The following is a 26806-nucleotide window of genomic DNA, read 5'->3' on the forward strand; positions in this document are numbered from 1 at the left end:
CCTGCCACGATAACACATTTTGCTGGGCGATTAATTGCCCCCGAAAATATCGCGATAAGCGATATTATTGCGACCGGTTAGAGAATTTTTTTTTGGAGAAATTTATTTCCCAAAACTTTTATTTTGAAGCCCACCGCTCCGTCTTTTCCTGTGTTTTAGACTTTTATTTTGAAGCCCACCGACCGGACCGGAAGTATTGTTGTGATTATCAGGTACTTTGGGTACCAGAAAAGTCACGTGAAACACTGCAGACCACTGATTGGTCAGAATAGAGACGCGTCTCTAGGATTTCATAATCATTATGTTTGCAGCAGGCACAAGTGCAATAAACAAAGGATACAGTCACTGTGTATTCTGCCTCATTTATTGATTAAACAAAACCGACATCAACACAATTTGCCACCGAGCGGAGAGTTTAGTCTCGCAAAAAGATCGCTGACTTGTTAAGGCTTGTTGTTAGGTTAGGTGCTAATGTTGTGCTAGCGTTTTAGCATGGCTATCGTACATAGCGTGATCAATATAACTCGCTATTGATTGTTTGTATGAGTAACGTTAATGCTAGTAGAATAGACACAACGTGAGGTAATCACCATCCATTTTAAACCGGTTATTACCTAATGCTAACGTTAGCAAATAGACGCGACTGGTAACGTTACAGCTTGTTAGCCTAATGTTAACGTTAGCATAGACAGCCTAGCTAACGTTAACGCTTGTAGAATAGACACAATGAGAGGTAACATTAGCGTTAGCAGAATAGACACAACGAGGGTCTCGTTAATGTTGTTATTGATTGATTGATTGAAAACTGTGTTTACTCTGTTTGTATGAGTAACGTTAATGCTAGTAGAATAGACACAATGAGGGGTAACGTTAGCCCCACGGAGCTCCTGTGCTGTGCTCTGTAGTAAAGCCAGCGGCCCGCCTCCCAACACGGACAGTGACTGACAAGGGGCACTGGGTCCGCCTCATTAAAACAAACGCGCAAATAGCAATTAATCGCGCCCATCAAAATCATTGCATTCATTTTAATTATCGCGGCAATTAATCGATTTATTGCTTATCGCGGCAGGCCTATTCATATGTTTAGTTTATTTTATTTATTTAGCACATTATTTAAAAAAACAGTGCTAGGAGGGAACGAAGCCCAAAGGGCATGTACAAAGTTCCACTCCCATCTCATTGTCCATAAACAATATGAACGAAATACATGTGTAGCAAGGTCTACACACTATAGCGAAAACATGGAAGATTGACACGAGTCAGTAACAAGAACAATTATTATTATTTATTTTTTTTTATATACAGCAACCTAATTATATACTTCAGGCTAAGTTTTGCCAATAATATTACTCAGCTCAATGAGCTTAGTCCAGCTCAATACATACAATTGTTAAGGGGGTGCAGACCTGAGAAATACTTTCGTCTTGTTTACATCAGGGTCCCCCAACAATTAGCATTTCAATGGTGTGTGTGGGGGGTTGCCAATCCAATGTGACACCTTCACAGGCTAGTCTTTCTCTGCTCTGCATCCCCTTAAACATTTTGTGTGTATTGAGCCATACTGTATTGTACCCATTCTGCAATCAGTTAAATAAAGTTTTCATTAATTCATTCTGTCCATCTGTCTCTCTCACTTGTTTAATCTTTCACTGCAACACTGGTTCTCTCGCAAAACCCCAAACGTTACAATGCCCGCTACGATTGTGCAATAAAACAATAGTTTCGTTTGAGTTTACTCAGTTTATTTGATCAGGGACAGTGCATATCAATCAACAGTTATACATTTATAAATGAATACAATTACAGAAGAAAAAACATTATTATCAAACCAGATTGGAGGAGTGTAAAGGGGATAGTAAGAGACTATGGAAAACATTGAATGAACCATTTGACATTGCAACTCATTTCAACAATTACTTTGTTTCCAAGGTAAACACAATTATAAATCAAATGTTGCCAATGAGTGGTAAGCTGTCAGACTCTGTAATTAAAAAACATATAATGTATGACAAGAAATGCTGATTTAAATTTAAATGCACAAGTCCAAATGATATTGAAAAGCTCCTCCTATCACTTAAACCAGATAAACCTTGCGGTGTTGATAATCTGAATGGAACACTGCTACAAATCTCTGCAAAATGTGTGGCTAAGCCACTATCACATATTTGATTTGTATGTTTTTTGTTTAATGCCCTTGTTTTTATGTTGAAACGTGTTGTGTGCCGTGTTGGTCAGGACTCCCTGGAAGAAGATATATTGTATCTCAATGGGACATTCCTGGATAAATAAAGGATATAAAAAAAAAAATAGAAAAGAAAATAGCTGACACTTTTATCCAAAGCGACTTACAAGTTCTGTTCGACAACTTGTAACTTCTCAGTTACAGTGGGTGACAATATTGTCACAAGGAAAGATGAAATTACCTACCTGGGTTCCATCCTAGAGGCTAATCTCTCCTGTGACAAAATTATTAAACAATTATTAAACACGTTACATACAAAACTGTCTCTTCTGTTATTCAAGTGTTCTGATGGGAATGGTGTATTGTACCACACATAAAAATAGGGAAAAACAATGTCCAGGCACGCACTCCAGGTTTTTCCAAATTTATTGGCAGCCTGAAATCATATCATGACGTTTCGGTGTGAAACGTTTGACCAATTACTTGACAAATGACCTGTCGACCAAGATGGCCACAAGAACAAGAAAATACAATAAAATGTAATATAACAAGCTGTACGCAATGTATATAAAGAAACAAGAGGAATTAAAATACAATTATATAGGATATAGTGTGTTTTGTCTCAAGTGCCATGCTTTCTCAAAATCCTGCAAAACTGAAGATGTCCTCCACAAAAAAACTCAACATTGTGATTGTGCAAAATACAATAAGTAAATACCCTAGAAGCAGTGGATATTGACACATTGAATGCATAACATAGGAAGGTTGTAGAAACATTAAGCCTTAGTCGCATCAATGTCAGCATCAGCATCTTGAATGGATTAAGCGACTTCTTCACAGGAAGGTGGGGACTAAGGTATGCATAGAGTGCTAACAAAATCTGGAATGTAGGTAGACCAGTGAAAAATAAAACCTTCTCATCTTTACCCACAAATGCACTTTGGTCATAGGTAGAGGACAACTGTTTCACATCAGAACGCAACTGAAGGTTTTCCGCTCTCAGATTTATAACTTCATTGGTCATAGAATAAATAAAATCACCAGTCATATCAGTTTGAGTACCTATACTGCACACATTATCACTTGCAGCAGAATCATCAGCAGCAGCTGGTATGTCCATAAGAAGCAAGGCATGGGCAGCATCCACCTTCAGTTTCTGCTGGGTACGATTCACACGCCGTTGGTATTGTGTTTCTTTAGGTGGTTGCAGAGAAGAAGGCTGTTGCTTTCCGGTCATATTTACAGATGGCACCCAATCTGGGTCATCTTTCTTGTACAGGTGACACTTTTTACCTGGAATACAATAATGAAAAATATAGCACACTTTAGACGCTACATTTTAGGAACATTTACAGAAACGGAGTCTTACACTGTAGTAGGTTATGAAATGAGATAAGAATCATATCCAGCCTCATACTATTCCACTGTAAAATGATAGTCGCTGTTATTAATATTTCACATAACGTTACCTGACGTAACGTTACCATAACGTAAACTGAGTCTTACACTACTACTGTAGTAGGTTATGAAATGAGATAAGAATCATATCCAGCCTCATACTATTCCACTGTAAAATGATAGTCGCTGTTATTAATATTTCACATAACGTTACCTGACAAGAAACACTTTGTTTTGACACTACATTTTAGGAACATTTACAGAAACGGAGTCTTACACTGTAGTAGGTTATGAAATGAGATAAGAATCATATCCAGCCTCATACTATTCCACTGTAAAATGATAGTCGCTGTTATTAATATTTCACATAACGTTACCTGACAAGAAACACTTTGTTTTGACACTACATTTTAGGAACATTTACAGAAACGGAGTCTTACACTGTAGTAGGTTATGAAATGAGATAAGAATCATATCCAGCCTCATACTATTCCACTGTAAAATGATAGTTGCTGTTATTAATATTTCACATAACGTTACCTGACGTAACGTTACCATAACGTAAACTGAGTCTTACACTACTACTGTAGTAGGTTATGAAATGAGATAAGAATCATATCCAGCCTCATACTATTCCACTGTAAAATGATAGTCGCTGTTATTAATATTTCACATAACGTTACCTGACAAGAAACACTTTGTTTTGACACTACATTTTAGGAACATTTACAGAAACGGAGTCTTACACTGTAGTAGGTTATGAAATGAGATAAGAATCATATCCAGCCTCATACTATTCCACTGTAAAATGATAGTTGCTGTTATTAATATTTCACATAACGTTACCTGACGTAACGTTACCATAACGTAAACTGAGTCTTACACTACTACTGTAGTAGGTTATGAAATGAGATAAGAATCATATCCAGCCTCATACTATTCCACTGTAAAATGATAGTCGCTGTTATTAATATTTCACATAACGTTACCTGACAAGAAACACTTTGTTTTGACACTACATTTTAGGAACATTTACAGAAACGGAGTCTTACACTGTAGTAGGTTATGAAATGAGATAAGAATCATATCCAGCCTCATACTATTCCACTGTAAAATGATAGTTGCTGTTATTAATATTTCACATAACGTTACCTGACAAGAAACACTTTGTTTTGACACTACATTTTAGGAACATTTACAGAAACGGATTCTTACACTGTAGTAGGTTATGAAATGAGATAAGAATCATATCCAGCCTCATACTATTCCACTGTAAAATGATAGTTGCTGTTATTAATATTTCACATAACATTACCTGACGTAACGTTACCATAACGTAAACTGAGTCTTACACTACTACTGTAGTAGGTTATGAAATGAGATAACAATCATATCCAGCATCATACTATTCCACTGTAAAATGATAGTTGCTGTTATTAATATTTCACATAACGTTACCTGACGTAACGTTACCATAACGTAAACTGAGTCTTACACTACTACTGTAGTAGGTTATGAAATGAGATAACAATCATATCCAGCCAAGAATATATTTCACATTACCTGACAAGAAATGCGCAGAACAAACTCGAATGTTGACAAGAGTCTTGCCATGGAAATCCTGGTTCAGTTTGGCCAACCACAAACGTCTCCTTTCCTGAGACAATTGTTTGCCCTCTTCTCCTTGATTTGTGATGACAATTGGCAATCTGAAGAACTCCAAATGCTTTTCCCTATCCGACCTATTAGTACAGCCAAGAACACGGCAATAATTGACCATTTTGAGCAAAAATGAACTTGAAGAGTTGCTAGTTCGATGCAATCACGCGTTGTTTACATCCAAGTTTATCGCCAAGTAGGCCGACTTCCGGTTTGATGACGCGCCGTGAGAACACTCTTAACTCATGTACAAATGCCGATATGCCCTACTTTGTTTACTTGTTTATTGCACAATGTCGCTCTATTGGTTGGATTCTTATTATATATTATTACTATTGTATTATGCACATCGTTGCGGGCAATTTAATTTTATAAATAATAAAAAAAAATATAAATATTAGAAAGGGCTGGGAATCAAACCCCGGGCGTCGGCTTGAAAGGAATGGGGATAAACCACTAGACCACGGTACTAGACAAAATATATCATTATAAATAGAGCCCACCTGGCACCTCCACTGCTAATTCGACAGGTCTTAACGGTTTCATTATTTTATTCAGCAACATTGCGTACACAAACTTATTGTTACCAAGAAGCATTACACTAACGCTTTCTTTTGATGAAATGAATGGACAAGAGAGCCGTACGTCGGCCATCTAATGAAGTTAGATTTGACACGTTTTAATATTATACACTTTGACTGCTGAATTGACACGTTTAACTTATTCATTCTTTAATTCAGCAACATTCATTCATGCAGTCTGTAGACATACTGTAGGACGTTGTAGCATCCTATGAATGAAGTCACCAGCTGTAATGGAATTGAATGGAACTCGAGCTTAGTCCAGCGCGGAGCTCCTCCAATGAATGAACAAAAGCCGGCGCGTCGGGCAGTTGTCACCAGCTGTATGAGAGCGCCCCCGCTGGTCATTGTTAACATTAACCATGCCAAGCGACGTCATAACAGCAGGCAAACAGCTGTTCCTGGACTTTTCCCAGCTGTATCTGTAGTAGCAACGTTATTTTCGCCCGCAGGCTGCACCACACTGTGTACTGTATAATAACTCGGGGGCATCAATGCTCATTTGTACTCATCCGAAATGGCCGCCTCGCCACGCCACTGTTGTCCGGGAGGCAAGATGGCGCCTAACGCTCTCTGTGAGGATGTTAGCAGGCGGAGCTGGGCAGAGAAGCAGCGCCGGCTGAGAGCGTGTGCTAAGCGATGACGACCCCTGCTGGACGGGACGAACTCCCGTAAGCTGTAGGCAGCCGGGTGCAGGTCTGATTGAAGTCAGCCGGAGCAGACTGATTGCAGGCAGCCGGGTGCAGATCTGGTTGAAGTCAGCCGGAGCAGAACGGTGGTTGGCCCATGCTCGCCTCGGGGCTCGTACTCTATACCGCACACAGTAGATACTATAACTCGATTGTTAAGGACTTTGATGCTTGGTTAGCCGCACGTTACTTATACCGCACACAGTAACCGGATTGTTAGTGCCTGGCTCTGCACTAATTGTTCACACACTATCGCTGGTACTGCTAGGATATCGTGTCCACTAGCCAGTACTTCCTATCACCCGTTGCTATCTCACGGGGCCCTCTGGCATAACTTCAGCAACAGGGCTCTCCAGAGCCCCCGTTCGTTGCGACTGTTCGTTGTTCAAGTTCACTGCCGAAGAGGTTCTCTTTCCGTCTTCCGCTCCCATATATCACGTTCCATCTCTGTCCAACACTCTCTGTCAGACACCGCCCCCTGCTGGTCCCGCCTACTAGTCACACAGGGAAGGATGTTGATCATGGTCCAGCGATACTGTGTATAGTCCATACTTCAGTCGATAAAAGGAAGAGAAACTCATATCATTGCTCGTGGGAATATCAATGATGTCTTTGTGTACAAAGGGAATATAAAACACCAGTCAGCAGTCCTGAATAATATACAATATTTTCAGACTGCTACACTAACTTAAACAAACTCTTAGCTGTCTAACTTCACGGAAGTTATTAACCTTAGCAAACAATGTACTATTAAAAATGTAAAGTACAAGAGGCTGCAGTCTCGACTCCCGGAGTCAGCATTGCCTGCGGCTTGGTCCGATCGTCATACTAACTCGTTTGGCTGAGTTAGTGGGAGGGAAGTCGAGGGTGGTAATCTGGCGTTGTGGACAGCAGGTCTACAGGTCAGGTCTGGGTGCCTGCTCAGCGAAAGGCAGGAAATGGTGAAGGCAGCGTGACCTCCCACGCGTTACGCTTCACCAATGAGAGTCCTCGCTGCCAGGTGGAAAGAGAGCCACTGGCTGTCTCCACATGTGTCGGAGGAAGCATGTGGTGGACTTCAGGGTTCCCTTGTACCGACCAGTAGGAGGAACATGCGCACAACAACCAGGTAGGGGAGGGGGGGAATTGGCATAACGACTAAATTGGGATGGGGATCAGGCGGAGAAAAAGAAAAAAAAAATGTAAAGTAGCGAGAAGAAAGAGCATAATCAAAGATAAATAAGGTAAAGGTAGAGAAAAGGGAGGAGCTGCTCTCACAGGCTGCCACTCTCACCGGGTGCCAGACCGCCATGATTGATTGATTGATTGATAGATAGATAGATAGATAGATAGATAGATAGATAGATAGATAGATAGATAGATAGATAGATAGATAGATAGATAGATAGATAGATAGATAGATAGATAGATAGATAGATAGATAGATAGATAGATAGATAGATAGATATAGAAATACAGACAGATAACTAGATAAGATGAATCAACAGCCTTTCAGTAATGAGTCATCCATTCCTCCTCGACAACCCGCCAACCCTTCTTATGAGACAAGAAAAATATATTGTCATTTGACTGAACATTCTTTTCTGCCAACAATGTCATTTCATTACATTACGTAATCTCGGGTTGCTTAAATGACTGTCAGTGCTCCAAAGACAATAAACAATAAGCGATGAAGTGAACAACAAACAATGTTGCCGATATCACACATGCAAACAAAAGGAATACAACAAGAAATGCAAAGAACTTCCCCCAAGGACAAGGAAAAGTTTAGACCGAAGTTTAGTTTAAAGTCCACGCTTCAAATAAGACATGTTGCCGGAAGAGCTGGGGAGACTGGAGACACGGACTCGAGTCACAAAGATTAGGGAGACTTGAAGCTTGACTTCGACTCATCTACTGTTAAGACTCAACTTGAGACTTGTGTGTTTACAAAATATGACTTGACTTGAGACGTGGTTGCTCAGACTCAACTGGTTATTCAACGGTGAACATCTGGCGCAGATTCTACTCATTGAATTGATAATAAATAGATAATTAGATAAATAAATATATAAATAGATAACAATAGAATAAATATGAATTGGTAGCCAACATCATATCAATTCATTAACCTTAGAATTAAATGGCTTAATCTTGCCTATGTAACCGATGGTTTAGCTTGCGTTGTGTTCTGGTGTACTGTCAATAATCAGGCAGGACTGGATCTCAGGTTGTTTATTCACCCTGTCAAAACCCAAATACACACAGGGATTAATGTCTTGTCTTATCCTTTTGGCCACAAGATGGCGCCTCGGTTCTTAGATTCTAATGGGAAGACATGCAACAGCGTCAGGTTTGAGGCCTACCCAATGTGTTACACAGAAAACATCGTCACTTCTAAATAACTCCACAGAAAGTGCACAACTGTTCCTCTCCAACATAAATAGTTATTACATATTATCAGGTTCATTGCCCTGCAACTTATCCACACATTTACACCATTATAAAGCTATTTTAACCCAAGGATATGTCTAGAACCACAGAGCAGTCCTTACCTCTCAACACTTCCAGAGAAACTGGCGCGAGAGGGAAGCACGCTCAGAAATGAGAGACGCGAGGGGAAATACGTCACTTCGGCAGGAAGTGACGATGTTTCAAAACAAAATACTTTTGATAATAAAATAATAATAATAAACAAAACAATGAAAAAAGGGTGTTTTGGCGAAATTCACAAGAGGGACATATTAACCTTACATTACATTCACCCCCCCCGAATTTCCCCAAAATCACCTAGCACCAAAGCTGCACTTCAACACTAAGGACGCGCAAAGACACCGCTCAATTCTACCCCTCTGGATCAGTCAACACAAAGATCTAATCTCTGAGTTCAGTTGAAAAAAAACTATCCGTAAAACAGATTAAAAGGCGTTACAGGTTGATCAAACCCCCAACCCTTCAAGAACATAGAGGTGCAGTCTACACCCCATTACACCCGATCCCCAGGCACTCATATGCGACAGCGTCCTATCGGTCCCATTTATAAATATGTGTATGAAGTGACTTTAAAGCTTTATGCCACACCATGCCTTGCGAGGCGGCAACAGACCCCAATTAACAGGTTTCTGAACCATGTTCTCTATGAGCCTATTGACTGGCTTGACCATCCTCCCCGCCCTTGTGACTACCCCACCCGCAATCGGAACTTGGACAGAATCATGCTCGGGCAACCCTGAGAGTGGTCTGTCATGTCGGCTGCTAAAGGTTTGAGATAGGTCGGGCTGAGGGCTGTCACGTCTGTGTTCAGAGGTCTGTGGCATGTCCGAGTCGACAACAGGAACAGTATGTGTCTCTTCAGAGTCAAGTGGACAACTGGCCAGAGTGGAGGCTGTGTCAGTCAGTGCGTCATCCACGTGATCAGAGGGAGGCGAGTCAACGACATCTGCCACTGTGCTTCCATCCTCATTTCGGTCTGAGTCAGACAGGACCCACGATGATGTCCGCTCCCTAGAAGACTCGTCGTCCAAGCCACTGAGATCACCAGCATCGGATGAGATGTCTGAATACTGATCCTCCAGTCGATCCCGAACAGGGAGGAAACTGACATCCAACAGCAGGTTCCTGTGGACGACCTTCTGCCGGCCTGAGACATCACAGATTTTGTAGATATGGTTTTTCTCGACAACAGTGTACACCACAGGCCCCCACTTATCAGCTAGCTTCCTCTTGCCCCGTTCTCCCTTGTTGGCCAGCAGCACACGATCCCCAACTTGTAGACTGACGCCCTTGACCTTCTTATTATACTGACCAGCCTGGTGCGCTTGCTCTTTGGCGGTGTGCTGTTGAGCGATTCTGGCAGCCTCAGACAGGTAAGTCTGGAGGGTCTTAGAGTAGCTGCTAAAATCCACCACAACGGGATCATGCAGGGCAGACCTGAATACAACGTCCACCGGAAGCCTCGGCACACGCCCAAACATCAGGTGGAACGGCGCATAGCCAGTGGTCTCATGGACGGTCGCGTTGTAGGCAAAGGTCAGCGTCTGGATCTGTTGAGGCCATTCTTGCTTGGCTCTAAGAGAGAGTGCTCGCAACATATTTCCCAGGGTGCGATTGAACCGCTCTGTGCCCCCGTTGCCCATGGGGTGATAGGCGGTGGTATGAGACTTGGCCACACCAGACAACTGCAGCAGCTCGGACACCAGTTCACTCTCAAAGTTGGCACCCTGGTCTGAGTGAATGCGCTCAGAGAACCCGTAGGTACAGAAAACACCGTCCCACAGCTTCCTGGCAATCTGTTTGGCCGTCTGGTTTCTGCATGGGAAGGCATGTGCCATTTTCGTGAAGTGATCAGTTATCACAAGCACGTCAACAGAGTTCTTGTTCTTGTCTTCCGCTGACCAGAAGTCGATGCAGACGAGTTCCATGGGAGCTGAGGTCTTTATGCTCTCCAACGGGGCTCGTGCTGCAGGTTCTGGAGTCTTAGCAAGCACACACCTCTCACAGCACCGAACGTACTCCTTCACATCCCTCTCCATGTTAGGCCAGAAGAAACGTTGCCTTGCCAGATGGAGGGTTCTGGCCCGACCTTGCTGTCCTGCCAAATCATGCACTCCCTCCAACGCCTTGTCCATCAGACTTGCCGGCAGCACCAACTGAAGCCTCTTTATCTTGCTTACTGGGTCTCTTGTCTCCCTGTACAAGACACTGTCTCGGACCTTGAGCTTCTCCCAATGTTTCAGCACAGCCAGTGATCTTGCATCTATACCATTTCTCTCCTGCCTGGAAGGACGTCGCTTGCGGACAACGAATGGCAGCACACCGGCGATGGCAGAATCTTGAAGCTGGTGATCCTCCAGCTCACGTAAGGTGAATGAAGGCAAGGTATCTTGACCAGCAGGTTGCAGCTGCTGTACCTGGTGAACGAGGCAAGTAGCCCTGTTCTCTGCAGTAGCCGTCCAGTCACTGTGATGCAGCAGGGCAGCCCTTACTTCAGAGGAGTCGCAGGAACCAGCCATGTCCGGTGCGGACTCAGATCCCTGGACCACCTGAACATGCTGGATGCTAAGCCTGAAAGCATCCTGCACTCTGCCAGCTTCTTCACCCTCTGCTTCATGCACCAAGCTACTGTAGGGTTCCTGAATGAGACGCCTGCTGATGGGAGAAGTGAAGGGGTCACGGCTGAGTGCGTCTGCAACAACATTCTTTGGACCTGGGATGTATTTCAAGTCGAAGTTGTAGGCCGACAACTTGTCCACCCATCGCTGTTCATAGGCGTCAAGCTTGGGCTTCGTCAGTATGTGGGTGAGTGGGTTGTTGTCAGTCCACACCGTGAAGCCATGCCCTTTCAGCCAGTGACTGAACTTCTCCGTAACGCTCCACTTCAAAGCCAAGAATTCAAGACGATAGGCGGGATATCTCTGCTGCGACTTGCTGAGGCTTTTGCTGGCAAAGGCGATGGGGCGTGCCTTATCCTCTCCAGCGGGTAGCTGTGACAAGACTGCCCCTAGTCCATCCAGAGATGCATCGACAGACAGGATGAAGGGCCTCGAAAAGTCTGGATGAGCCAGCACAGCACAGCTGAGGAGCTCCCTCTTGAGCCTATGAAAGGCTTCCTCACATGCAGGAATCCAGTCTGCTGCGGTCAACTTCCTGAACATGCCGGCACTCCTTCCACCACGGCCCTTCCTCTTCTGGCCCCCTGTCAGGGCAAACAGAGGCTTGGCGATGGCGGAGCATCCAGGGATGAAGCTCTGGTAGAAAAATACCATGCCCAAGAAGGACCTAAGCCTCTTCACGGAGGGAGTGCAGCCATCCTCCTCCATTACGGCCTCCCTTGGCATGTTAGAAATCACATCCACCTTTGTTGGATCCACAGCAACACCACTCCGGTCGATTACGTGACCAAGGAACTTGACTGACTCCCGCAGAAGATGACATTTCTTCGGACTCAGCTTGAGATTACTGCCCCTCAGCTTCTGGAAGACCACTCGCAGCCTGCTAAGGGCTTCCTCTTCGGTGGGGCCAAATACAAGGAGGTCATCCAGGTAGCAGAGCAAACTGGTGAAGTTGAGACTGCCAAAGATATCCAACATCATCCGCATAAAGGAAGCTGGACTGTTGCAGAGTCCCTGTGGCATTCTGTTGTATTCGTACAGGCCAATCGATGTCGTGAAGGCAGTGTACTTTTTGTCTTCCTCGCACATGGGGACGTTGTAAAACCCGTGCTGAAAAAGGCATTGCCTCCGAGAGCTGCCAGACAGTCGGCTTGGTGAGGAAGCGGATGGGCATCCTTCAGAGTCCGAGCATTCAGCCATCTGAAATCTGTACAAATCCTCAGCCCACCATCCTTCTTCCAGACCATGACGAGGGGAGATGCATATTCGCTGATGGATTTGCGGATGATGTCCATCTCCTCCATCCCTGTGAGCACCTGCCGGATATGTTCATAGTGGGCAGGGGGCACTCTCCTGTATGGCATGCGGAACGGCCGGTCATCTGTCAGGCGGATGCGATGCACAAACCCCTCTGCTTTGCCGCAGTCAAGTGAGTGCCTGGAGAATATATCCTGATACTCTTCGACAAGCTCAACAAGCTCCTTCTTAGAATGGAAGCTGGCGTGGCACGAGTCGATGTCGAGGGCACTCAATCCGAGGGTGGAGATCCTGTCCCTGAGGTCGGTATCTGTGGCAGCCGGCCTGATACCCTGTCCTGGCCTTCCTGCCTCCATCGTGCAGGAGCCCTGCTGGATGTCTAGGTCTTCCACCGCAAGGCAAGGTGAGACATCTGCGACCTTGGAGTTGCGTTTCAGGGTGATTGGTCTGGGTGAGAGGTTGGTCATCTTCACAGGCACCCACCGATCTCCCCACATTGGCGTGATAACCCGCCCAACGAGCACGTCTCTCGGTCTGGCCTTAGAGGTGCAAGGCTCCACGATGACCGTGCTTCCTGGAGACACTGGCACATTGCTGGGCAGCCTGCCCCACACCAGGTATTCGCGTTGAGGGAGCAGCGTGATGGCATGGGGTAACTTCACAGTACCGATCCTGTCGGGGGCCTCGTCTCCCCTCCATCTGGTGGTACATGACATCATATCCAAGAACTGCTCATGATCAGGAGGCGAATGCTTGCCTGCCGCAGATATGAGTTTCCAGTAGGTGTCACTACCTTTCATGACACTCATTAGGTGCTTGAGAACGTTTGATCCGATGATGAGGTCATCGCGCTGACCTGGGACCACTAGAACAGGGACGAAGCATTTCACTCCGTAGATGGTCAGTGTTAAGTCATATATGTATTTGGGGTGGGTCTGTTTTCCTCCACAGCCAACCAGCATAATCCTTCCTGCTGACTGAGGTTCTCCCACTAGGGCCCCAGCTTCTCTGAGCTTACTTTCTGCCTCCTCATTCAGGGTGCAAGCCATGGATCCTGAATCAATCATGCCCTTCAGTCCAACTCTGTCATTCACTGTGACCTGAGTGTAGAACAATTCACTGAAAGCTGGCACCTCTGCTGATCTTTGAACCACGACTTCGCATTCTGGCATGGCTGAACAGGTGTTAACATAGAGAAGCTCGAGACTTGACTCATCTTCACTGAGGGTCTGCTGTCCACCCCCCACACTGCCCCTCTCTGAGTGTGGGTGTTCTAGTTTCCCGAAGGCTGATCCCAACTGGGGTCGCCCTGACCTGACTGCCTCTGTCCACGCCTGTTGCAGTCTCTCTTCCAATGACCTGGAGTGAAGCATGAGAGGCACAGATTCTCTCTCCTGCAGTGCATGAGCGTGGAGTGGCCGGTATCACCGCAGACCCGGCAGTTCCTCGTCTGAAAAGGACCCGGAGCAAACTGTCTTGGCGGGGCCGGTGCCGGTGCATGGGCTGCCACCTGCACATTCTGCTGTGTCATCATGCGACCCAAGAGGCTGAATAGAGCATGCATGCCATCTACGTCGGCCTCTGCAGTGAGGCCCGGAGCCGGCTGGCGATGACCTGGCTCAAAACTAGGTTGAGCAGTGGCCACTGGTACCGAGTGAGGGGCGATTAGCACCTGGGGAAGTTGTGGAGTGAGAGCGGCTGTTGGAGCCGGAATGAACTGGGCTACTGTGGGCGAAAGCTGTGGGGTGAGTGCTGAGACCGATGCCACATCGTATGCTGCCGCAGTTGAGACAGCTGAGAGATGTGAAGCTGTGCTGACATGCACTGGCGGTTGTCTCTCCATGTGCTCTGGTATGGCCGTCTGGGTGTGGCTCAGTACATGTATCTGCGGGGCTTGAGAACGGCCTTGCGATGACCTGAGCTCACGCTGGTGGCTGTCGATGCGCTCCTGAACCTTGCTGGTCGACCATTCTTCAGCCGCTCTGATGCTGAGCCTGTTAAAAAGGACCGGGTCTGGACAGTACTTGATGAACATCATCGACACTTCACGTCCTGGGTCCTCCACACTACGCCCCTGCCCCCTTAGACACTCGTCTGCAATATCAATGGCATTGTTCAGTCTCACCCAGTACTCCATCACTCCCTCCCGCTGCAGTGGCTTGATATTATAAAAGTCAGCCATGGGCATGGATGAGTAGGATAGCTCACCGAAGTGCTGCTTCAGAATGTCAAAGATCAGGTCGGGAGTCTTAATGGGGTCGAGTGTGGGGTTGTGTCGTAGCGTAATTCTCACTACATCTTTCGCCCCCCCCCCCATTAGCTTAGACAGTATCTCTTGTGACTGTTGGTGTTTCGGTGTGTTTTTCTTTATAAGATACACCCCCATTACTTCCACCCACTCACGAACGGAGTATTTATCACTGCCATCGCCCCTGAAAATTGGTGGCTCCTTAACATCGGACTGCATGACGAGCTTTACACCTGACAAATTCAACTCAGGAGCTCTCTGCTCCGATTTAGGGCTCTCTGCTGACATGGACCTATTAACACCCCTGTCACCCTGTAACTGGGTCACAATCGACTGACCAATCTGACTGGCCAACTCTGAGATGAGAGCACTCAACTCTACGTGAGAAGCTGTTTGTGGGCTTGGTAATTCATACCGGGGGACCTGGCCACCAGTGGAACAAAACCGTGGGGTTTGCAACCCACCCGCCCTAGGCGTTTGGCCTTCATTTACATGAGAAGCTGTTTGTGGGCTTGGCAATTCATACCGGGGGACCTGGTCACCAGTGGAACAAAACCGTGGGGTTTGCAACCCACCCACCCTAGGTGTTTGGCCTTCATCACCCAAAAACCAACCTCTCCCAAAGCCCACCCCAGATAAACTTTCTCCTTCAGAGACCCCAGCCCCTTCTGAGTTAGCTGCTGGTTCCATGACAATTGAAAAATTCAAAGAACTATACAAAAATAAAAATCATACGTACATAAGTACATATATATATAGTCACACAATATCCAATAATCCAATGTTCCTATTTGACACTTTAAAGTAATTTTTTATTTTTTTTTTAACCTTTTCTCCCTTTTTTTAAAAAACTTTATCTAATAAAGTATTTGCTTTGAAGTAATTATTCTCCTTTTTTTTCAACCTTTTCTCCTTTTTTTTTATTTATTCAAAATGCCCCACACGGCCAAGAGTGACCAACTTGGGACAGAGGCGATCTTCTGCTTCCCACGGCGATCGAGACGACATCGATGGCAGATGAATCCGGGTCACGGCACCAATGTAACCGATGGTTTAGCTTGCGTTGTGTTCTGGTGTTCTGTCAATAATCAGGCAGGACTGGATCTCAGGTTGTTTATTCACCCTGTCAAAACCCAAATACACACAGGGATTAATGTACCGCCCTTAAAGAGCACCTACGGGAGGCTGCAATTCGAAACTGGCCACCGTAAATGCCCAAAACCCCCACCACCTCCTAATAGACAGTCTCCTCCCCACCGCATGTATATATTCCCTCCCCGCCGTATGTATATTTCCCTCCCACCCACCCACCCCCTCCTAATGTACAGTCCCCTCCCCATCATATGTATATACTCTGTCAGGATCTAGGGGTAACAGTACTGTATATTTGAATACCGCCTATGTCACAAATGTATCAGTACTAAATACCTATATGTCCCTATGCCATAAATGTCATGTATGTTGTGTATGTCATAAATGTCTATATGAATTGAAAATGGGGGACCCTGATGGAAACAAGACAAACGTCTTTCTCAGGTCTGCATCCCCTTAACAATTGTATGTATTGAGCCGTACTGTATTGTACCCATTCTGCAATCTGTTAAATAAAGTTTTCATTCATTCATTCATTCATGTCTTGTCTTATCCTTTTGGCCACAAGATGGCGCCTCGGTTCATAGATTCTCTCAACACTTCCAGAGAAACTCCCATTTTAATTCACATTGAAATAGCACATGAAGTGAATAATACAACAACTCAATACCAAAAATAATACAATATGGGTCACTCATCCACCTGTTAATACAGATACAAAATAATACAATATGGGTCACTCATCCACCTGTTAAAACAGATACAAAATAATACAATATGCCAATAATAAGATTGACTCATTACCTATTAAACAGATACATTAAAATAATAAACAAAACCACTGATAAGATTCAATCTTTACCTGTCAAAACCCAAATACACACAGGGATTAATGTCTTGTCTTATCCTTTTGGCCACAAGATGGCGCCTCGGTTCTTAGATTCTAATGGGAAGACATGCAACAGCGTCAGGTTTGAGGCCTACCCAATGTGTTACACAGAAAACATCGTCACTTCTAAATAACTCCACAGAAAGTGCACAACTGTTCCTCTCCAACATAAATAGTTATTACATATTATCAGGTTCATTGCCCTGCAACTTATCCACACATTTACACCATTATAAAGCTCTTTTAACCCAAGGATATGTCTAGAACCACAGAGCAGTCCTTACCTCTCAACACTTCCAGAGAAACTGGCGCGAGAGGGAAGCACGCTCAGAAATGAGAGACGCGAGGGGAAATACGTCACTTCGGCAGGAAGTGGCGATGTTTCAAAACAAAAGACTTTTGATAATAAAATAATAATAATAATAAACAAAACAATGAAAAAAGGCTGTTTTGGCGAAATTCACAAGAGGGACATATTAACCTGTTACACCTAAAATCATAATATATATATTTCTTTTTATGATTTTCTTCCCATCTCTTTCTTGGAATTTTGACAATAAAGACTTGTGACTTGACACAAAGGACTTGTGCCAAAAGACTGGTTGCTGGGGCGAGTCACGGCCCTCCTCCTGGTTTTACATGAGAGTTTCACTGGTCATCTTGAAGAGCGACCGGCACTATGTGAAAGTGACCTTATCCCTGACTGAGGGAAATATATTGCCTACTCAGGAAAGTAGCTGACTTCAGATAAATAGAGTAAAATAGCTGCCAGCTAGGGGAATGGAGGTCTGATTACTCCTGTACAACCACACCTGAGGCTCGCCTGTGGGCCTGCAAAGGGATACACACTTAACCCACTACACACACTCACACATGCACACATAAACACACACACGCACACACTGTCCACTCGCTTTCTCTCTCTCTCTCTCTCTCTCTCTCTCTCTCTCTCTCTCTCTCTCTCTCTCTCTCTCTCTCTCTCTCTCTCTCTCTCTCTCTCTCTCTCTCTCTCTCTCTCTCTCTCTCTCTCTCTCTCTCTCTCTCTCTCTCCTACAATACACACAGGCCATGCTTGCTTGCATGCACAACCACACAAAGGGAAATGTTTTTCAGGTGATGATTGTGTGACAATAGTTTGCACTGCGTATGCAGCACAGTAATTCCCTTCCCAGAGTTCTAGTACAAAGCCAGTCCCTCCAGCAGATGCGGACTGGCGTGGTGGATAAGGCATATAGGTCTTCCTCCTTTAGACATGCCAATGAACCCCCCCCCCCCCTCCCCCCCCCCAGAATGTTTCAGTAGTTTTTGCTTGAGTTATTTGCTGTGTGTGTGTCTGTCTGTCCGTGTATGTCTGTATGTGTGTCTCTCTGTTGGAAGACATTGAACATAAGATTGCACTGCAGGGATCTCATCTAGCCTACTACACATCCATGCTTAAGTAGTTTTATCTGTAAATATTCAATCAGCGATGAAAGGTTCGATAATGTTGTATCTTTTTCAACAATTGTTTACGATTTCCTTGGAAATCTTGGATCATGGATCTGTCTTAAGGTTTTTCCTAAAGAAACTGGTCTATATCTATCTACTTCAGGCCATTTTGATGGGTGTAACACCAAAGGTTAAATGCATTATTCCCTTCCATACTCAGCCACTCCACACCCAAACAAAAAGTTTGGATTAGTTAGGCAGTTTTCCTCACTCCAAAAAGGTCAGCTTAACTTTAAGCACTAGGCCCGATTTCAACATTGAGGCTATGTCATAGCCCTCATATAGCCCAAAATATGTCTTTTTTTTATCCACTTTTTCTCCTCCTATTTTTCTTGTATTTTCCTCCATCCCAATTTAGTCGTTGTGCCAATTCCCCCTCCCCTTCCTGGTCATTGCGCGCATTTGCCCCCTACTTGCCGGTCTAGGGAGCACTGAAGTCTATCACATGCTTCCTCCGATACATAGACAGCCAGCAGCCTCTTTTCACCTGGCAGCGCGGACTCTCATTGGGTGAGTGTAACGCGTGGGAGGGCACACTACCTCACCCAGATCCCTTCCTCGCTATGCAGGCGCCCTGACCGACCTGTAGGAGTCGCTGTTTACAACGACCAGATTACCACCCATCGGTTTCCCTCCCGCTGACAGCGCCAATTGTGTCAGTATGACGGCCAGCCAAGCCGGAGGCAACGCTGACAGCTGGATTCGATACCAGTGTCTCTGCGGTGGTAGACAGACGCTTAGTCCGCTGCGCTACCCGGCCGCCCAGCCCAAAATATGTCTGGCTAAATATAGAATATTTGTTTGCACAATATAGAAATATTAAATAAAATGAATTGATTGGTCTAAAAGCAGACTATAGTTAGCTGGACATATTGATGACCGCCATATAAGCATAAAAGACCATTGTAATTGTATATTTTATTTATATATTGCCTACCAACTGTAACAGTCTAAAATATGCAATACAGAAGTTGTTGAGTTGTTGTATACAATTATTTAAATAGGCATTTTAATGGCAGTTTATTTATGCACATTGTGCATGTGTGAATTTCAAAACCCAACAGTTCAGTTCAGTTCAGTTCAGAGTTTGTATTTGCCACATGGAATCAATACAATCAGAGTTTCTTCATTACACAATCATAAATATCATTCCATGGACAAAAGGAACAGGAAGAAGAATAAGTCTTATAGTATACCTGCCCCTTATTCCTAAACTAAACAAGTATTTATTTACAACCTAATTTACACAAAATAATAATTTATACCATTATACAAGAAACACACAATCCACAGTTAAACAAGAAAAAATGTAATAATAATAATAATAATAAAGGATAAAGAATAAAAGAAAGAAAAAAAAGAAAATATCTCACTATTCAGATCACATTTGATTTTCATGCTGACTAAATTGTTTTAATTTTTTTTTAATTGATACACACTATTACATCCCTTAAGCTCTCCACAACTTTACACCAATAACTGAAGGACACATCTGTTTAAGTGTGGTACGTGCAAACTGATGTTTAAAATTTTATTTTCTCCTACTAAATTCACTTTCTAAATGAAAAAGATTTTGTAGTTTTTTTGGCAGTGTATTATTTATTGCCCTAAACATAATTAACATTGTTTGAAACTTAACCATGTCTTCAAGTTTAATTATTCTAGATTTAATAAATAATGTTTGTGTGTTCTCGATAATTCACTTTATGTGTGATTCTTACAGCCCTCTTCTGTAGTATATATAATGGTTTTATATTGGTCCCATAAGTAATAATAATAATAATAATAATAATAGATCAAATTTATATAGCGCCTTTCATAGAACCCAAGGTCGCTTCACAATCAGGACAAAAAATAGGGCAAGGAAAATAGGGGGGAGGGGGAAAGGGGGGATGAGGGAAGGTAAGGGATAATGGACCTAATCTAATCTAAACTAATTGATGGGGAAAAGCCTTGGTGAAGAGGTGTGTTTTTAGAGCGGATTTGAAGGTGTCCAGGGTTGGGGTGTTGCGGATTTCGGGGGGGAGAGAGTTCCAGAGAGTAGGGGACGCCACGCTGAAGGCTCTGTCCCCAAAAGTCCGTAACCTGGTGCGAGGGATGGAGAGGAGACCTAGATCAGAGGATCGTAGGTTCCGGGATGGAGTGTATACTGGTGGAGGAGATCAGACAGGTATTGGGGGGCGAGGGCATGGAGGGATTTGTAGGTGAGGAGCAGGAGTTTGAAGGTGATGCGGAACTTGACTGGAAGCCAGTGGAGGTGGATGAGGGTGGGGGTCAGACCAGGCTGCAGAAACAAATGAGTGGGGGGGGCATAAAATGTTCTCGGGGGGGCACAATGGTCTTTCAACACAGGTTCCCTTTTATACGTTTTAGCTGGGACAACGGCGCTGTGGCTTGCTTGGCGCTGCCCACGGTGCTGAACTAAACAGCAGAGAGGCAATTGAAAAATCTAATTTCTCTCTATCTTAAGAACATTCACTTACTTCAACACAATAACTGATATAAGGTGAGATGAGTGAACAGTAGAGTGTTCTCATTGCCTCATACTCTAACACAGTGGATCCCAAACTGTGGTGCGCGCACACCTTGTGGTGCGCGAGCGCCATCTAGGTGGTGCGTGACATGAAAAGGCTAATGGTGGTAAACAAATAATTACAATAAAATTTCATAAAAATCTTAGTCAAACCTTTAGTATTATGGATATTAAACATGCTGGCAGAGTACATGCATCCATGTTGTCGTGAACATTTTAATTAAATAAAGAAATTCCCTATATCCATAGTCGCCGTGGGAAGAGATAAAATAAAAAATTAAATCTGTGCACGGAGACCAGCAACAATTTCTTCGAACAGAAACCCATTGGGGGGTGCGTCAGCTAGGTCGGGAGGTGACAGGGGGTGCACGGCCAAAAAAGTTTGGGAACCGCTGAACACATCCTTTACTTTATTCATAACAGAAATACTCTTGGACATATTTTTTTTTAACGTGTGCTATGTGAAATTTCCAAGTTAATTTATCATCCATAATCACACCAAGAAAACTAAATTCATTAACTCTCTCTATATCAACTCCGTCTATGGTCAGTACAATATTTTCATCTAGTTTTCGATTGCCAAAAATCATAAATTTAGTTTTTTTCAGATTCAGTGATAGCTTATTTACATCAAACCTTCTTTAGCTTTGTCAATTCATACACAATATATTCAGCTAGTTCCTTTAAATTATTTCCAGAGCAAAAAAGATTGGTATCATCAGCAAACAAGACAAACTGTAATAGTTTTGAAAACATCATAAATATCATTCATATATAAAATAAAGAGTTTTGGCCCCAAAACCGAACCTTGCGGTACCCCACATTCAATTTTCATGAGCTCAGATTTGACATCTGCCAAATGCACATATTGTTGCCTATTGTGGAGATAACTACTCAACCATTCAAGAACCATTCCTCTCACACCATATGCACGTAATTTAGAAATTAAAATATTATGATCTAAGGTATCAAATGCTTTTTTAAAATCAATAAACACCCCTATTGTTAATTTCCTTTTATCTGTTGCTGTTGTTATTTCTTCAATAATATTCATTAAGGCAGTCACTGTTGATCTGTTTTGCCTAAAGCCATACTGGCTTTCGCTCAGCAGTTTGTTCTTTTCCACAAAACCATCTAACTTATGCGAAAACAGTTTTTCAAGCACTTTCGAGAACTGTGAGAGCAATGACACTGGTCTATAGTTAGTGAAGCTGTGCTTATCTCCTACTTTGTAAAGTGGGATAACTTTTGCTACCTTCATCCTGTCTGGAAAAATACCTGTCTGAAAAGAAAGATTACAAATATAACACAGACAGTCACACACCACAGGATAATTAACACTTTGGGTGCCGGGAAACGTCTTTTCACGTCTTTCCCGGCCATGCTCAAGGTGCCGAAGACGCTTTACAGCGTCTTTGATCTGTTTACATCTTTTTCCGATTTTCCCCGTCTGAACTTCACCGCCGAGCTTTTGGCAGAAAATTTGAACCGGAAACTGCATTTCCTCTCAAATTTCACTAGGTGGCAGTGTCCCCCTATTTTCTAACACTATCACAATAGGGGGAATATTGTACCCCACAATGAATCTGGCATTTGATTGGCCAGCATACCTGGCCAATGTAACCACAGGTATAAAACGTTAGCGCGATCCCAGAATCGACGAGGTTTTGGAGGAGAGAGAGAGAGAGAGATAGATAGAGCGATAGAGAGAGAGAGATTGAGAGAGATATTTGAATTGAGATCAGCCTATAGTCTATATTTATAGTGTTATACAGTATAGTGGTAGTATCAGACTAATTGTAAGGTTTCAGCTGTGCTTTAGAAAGTACTTAGTCGTGCTAAGTAGTAGTACTATTCGAGGGATTAGAGTGTAGTCTAGGTAGTATATTTCAGTAGTAGTAATAGTAGTTTGATCAGTTAGTAGTTTCATTTAGATTATTAGATCAGTATGAAGAGACGTAGTGTAGGTAAGCGAGGGGACAATCCGGCGGCGGGTCGCTTTGTTCAGACGAAGCTGGCGTTTGGACCCGCGGTTGTTCGAGCAGCAGCAGCACCAACGACTTTGGTAGCTCCGATCGGAGAGAGCCGTGAGACCGTTGCTGGGCCCAGTAACGCGTCTCTCCCCGGGACCGGGAGCGGCTCTACCCGACGCAGTTCGAGGAAGAGGAAGGCTGCCGCTGTGGTCATAGCTTCTTCATCCGAGTCAGGGGACAGCGATTCGACCGCCCACGAATCTGATGGGAGCGCCGATTGGGAACCACCAGGTAATTACACGGTCTTATATATATATATATATATGTGTGTGTGTGAAACGTGTATTTGATGATTTACATACTGTGACTATGTAACGTTAGTTCGCCAAACCAACGCCGATATGCATGTGATTGTGTGTGTGTGTGAAACGTGTATTTGATGATTTACATACTGTGACTATGTAACGTTAGTTCGCCAAACCAACGCCGATATGCATGTGATTGTGTGTGTGTGTGAAACGTGTATTTGATGATTTACCTAACGCTTATTCTGTGACTATGTAACGTTAGTTCGCCAAACCAACGCTGATATGCATTTATTATATTCTAGCTCCGGAATCATCTGACGATGATCTCGGCTTGGGTCGGAGGTGTTATGAGTCTGATTCATCGCACGATTCAGACGTGGGACGCGGTGGTGGTCGACGGGGCAACGGTACGTCATGTTTACTAATGCAATGTGAATATTGTTTTACGTGCATGTTCAAATCGATAGTTGAATGATATAGGATATAGGCATGTACAGGCCACCATGTGCTACACGTTAGGTTGCAATGGTCTTGTGTGTGTGTGTGTGTGTGTGTGTGTGTGTGTGCATGTGCACGCCCTTTGAAGTGGCCCTTTGAAGTGTGTAGCTATCAATGTAAGTGATAATAGTTGCATGCTGGACATGGGAAGACGTGGTGGTGGTCGACGTGGTATCATGTTGCAATGTGAATATTGTTTTATGTTCAAATCGATATAGTTGATGGCCATGTGCTGCTACCCGTTGGGTTGCATGGATGTGTGTGTGTGTGTGTGTAGATGCCAGCCCTTTGAAGTTGTCTACCTTTAGGTTACATGGATGTGTGTGTGTGTGTGTGTAGATGCAGGCCTCACCCCATGCCATTTGATGTGTGTGTGTATGTGTGTGTGTGTGTGTGTGCATGTGCACGCCATTTGAAGTGTGTAGCTATCAATGTGGTATCATGTTGCAATGTGAATATTGTTTTATGTTCAAATCGATATAGTTGATGACCATGTGCTGCTACCTGTTGGGTTGCATGGATGTGTGTGTGTGTGTAGATGCCAGCCCTTTGAAGTTGTCTACTTTAGGTTACATGGATGTGTGTGTGTGTGTGTGTGTAGATGCAGGCCTCACCCCATGCCATTTGATGTGTGTGTGTATGTGTGTGTGTGTGTGTGTGCATGTGCACGCCATTTGAAGTGTGTAGCTATCAATGTGGTATCATGTTGCAATGTGAATATTGTTTTATGTTCAAATCGATATAGTTGATGGCCATGTGCTGCTACCCGTTGGGTTGCATGGATGTGTGTGTGTGTGTGTGTAGATGCCAGCCCTTTGAAGTTGTCTACCTTTAGGTTACATGGATGTGTGTGTGTGTGTGTGTAGATGCAGGCCTCACCCCATGCCATTTGATGTGTGTGTGTATGTGTGTGTGTGTGTGTGCATGTGCACGCCATTTGAAGTGTGTAGCTATCAATGTGGTATCATGTTGCAATGTGAATATTGTTTTATGTTCAAATCGATATAGTTGATGACCATGTGCTGCTACCTGTTGGGTTGCATGGATGTGTGTGTGTGTGTAGATGCCAGCCCTTTGAAGTTGTCTACCTTTAGGTTACATGGATGTGTGTGTGTGTGTGTGTGTAGATGCAGGCCTCACCCCATGCCATTTGATGTGTGTGTGTATGTGTGTGTGTGTGTGTGTGCATGTGCACGCCATTTGAAGTGTGTAGCTATCAATGTGGTATCATGTTGCAATGTGAATATTGTTTTATGTTCAAATCGATATAGTTGATGGCCATGTGCTGCTACCCGTTGGGTTGCATGGATGTGTGTGTGTGTGTGTGTAGATGCCAGCCCTTTGAAGTTGTCTACCTTTAGGTTACATGGATGTGTGTGTGTGTGTGTGTAGATGCAGGCCTCACCATGTGCCCATGCCATTTGATGTGTGTGTATGTGTGTGTGTGTGTGTGTGTGTGTGTGTGTGTGTGTGTGTGCAGTGTGTGTACACACACACACACAAGATCAAAAGGCATGAATCCTCTCCAACACATTTGAACTTCGCAGTGCATGGTGAGGCCTCTATAGGCCTATATTTAAATGCATGGTTTAAGTTGCATGGATGTGTGTGTGTGTGTGTGTAGATGCCAGCCCTTTGAAGTTGTCTACATTTAGGTTACATGGATGTGTGTGTGTGTGTGTAGATGCAGGCCTCACCATGTGTCCATGCCCTTTGATGTGTGTGTGTGTGTGCAGTGTGTGTACACACACACACACAAGATCAAAAGGCATGAATCCTCTCCAACACCTTTGAACTTCGCAGTACATGGTGAGGCCTCTATATGCAAATTCCATTGATTACAGCACACACATACACACACACAATGGCATGGGCACATGGTGAGGCCTATATTTAAATGCATGGTTGTGTAGCATATGTAAAATTCCATTGATTACAACACACACACATGTACATGCTTTGATGTACAATGGCCGCTGATTTATTTTGTGTTCATACAGGCTCCGAAACCGAATCCGGGGCCAATACACCAACATGCTTGGGTATGTACTAACTACATTTATGTATGTGTAAATGTATTACTATTGTGTTTTATGAGACTTACTTACTGAATGAATTTAATCCAATTCAGATTCTGGCGCAGACCCTGCAGATAGTGACGCTGAGACTGGCAACGACATAGGATCACATTCTACTCCTGCAGGTAATTGTACATGGTGGTGACTGGCTGCTGCTAGAGCCTGGGCCTGGTGGTAGCTGGCTGCTGCTAGAGCCTGGGCCTGGTGGTGACTGGCTGCTGCTAGAGCCTGGGCCTGGTGGTGACTGGCTGCTGCAGGGCCCGGGCCTGGTGGTGACTGGCTGCTGCAGGGCCTGGGCCTGGTGGTGACTGGCTGCTGCAGGGCCTGGTCTGGTGGTGATGGTGGTAAATACAATGACAATACGTTGCCCTAGTGTAATGTATTACATCATGTGATTCTAGAACTGGATGCTAGTCTGGACATGCCGGAACCTGTTGCAGGGCGGAAACGCACATCTAAGAGCGGTAAGTTGGCCTCACTCTGCACACCACTTCCAGCTCTGACCTCTGACCCCCACACCACGTCCAGCTCTGACATCTGAACCCCACACACACTCACTCATTCACTCACACAGTTTGTAACTACGTGGCATATGAATGTCTACAGTAGGGGTGTTATAGTATATTTGTATAATTGACAGGTCGTGGAGGAGCGAAGAGCAGGGCTGCGATCCGCCAGGAAGAGGAGAATGCCTGGTCTCGTGAGGGCTGGGTGCCTCAAAGGATCCCCTTCACAGCCCAACCGGGGTTGCTCCAGGACGCCAAGGCACTCAGATCTTACCGGCCTGCGAAATGGATGGATCTGTTCCTGACAGATGCTTTTCTGAACTCTATTGTTGCCCAG

This window comes from Notolepis coatsorum, assembly GCF_963971535.1.
Source record: "Notolepis coatsorum genome assembly, chromosome: 3".
Taxonomy (NCBI): domain Eukaryota; kingdom Metazoa; phylum Chordata; class Actinopteri; order Aulopiformes; family Paralepididae; genus Notolepis; species Notolepis coatsorum.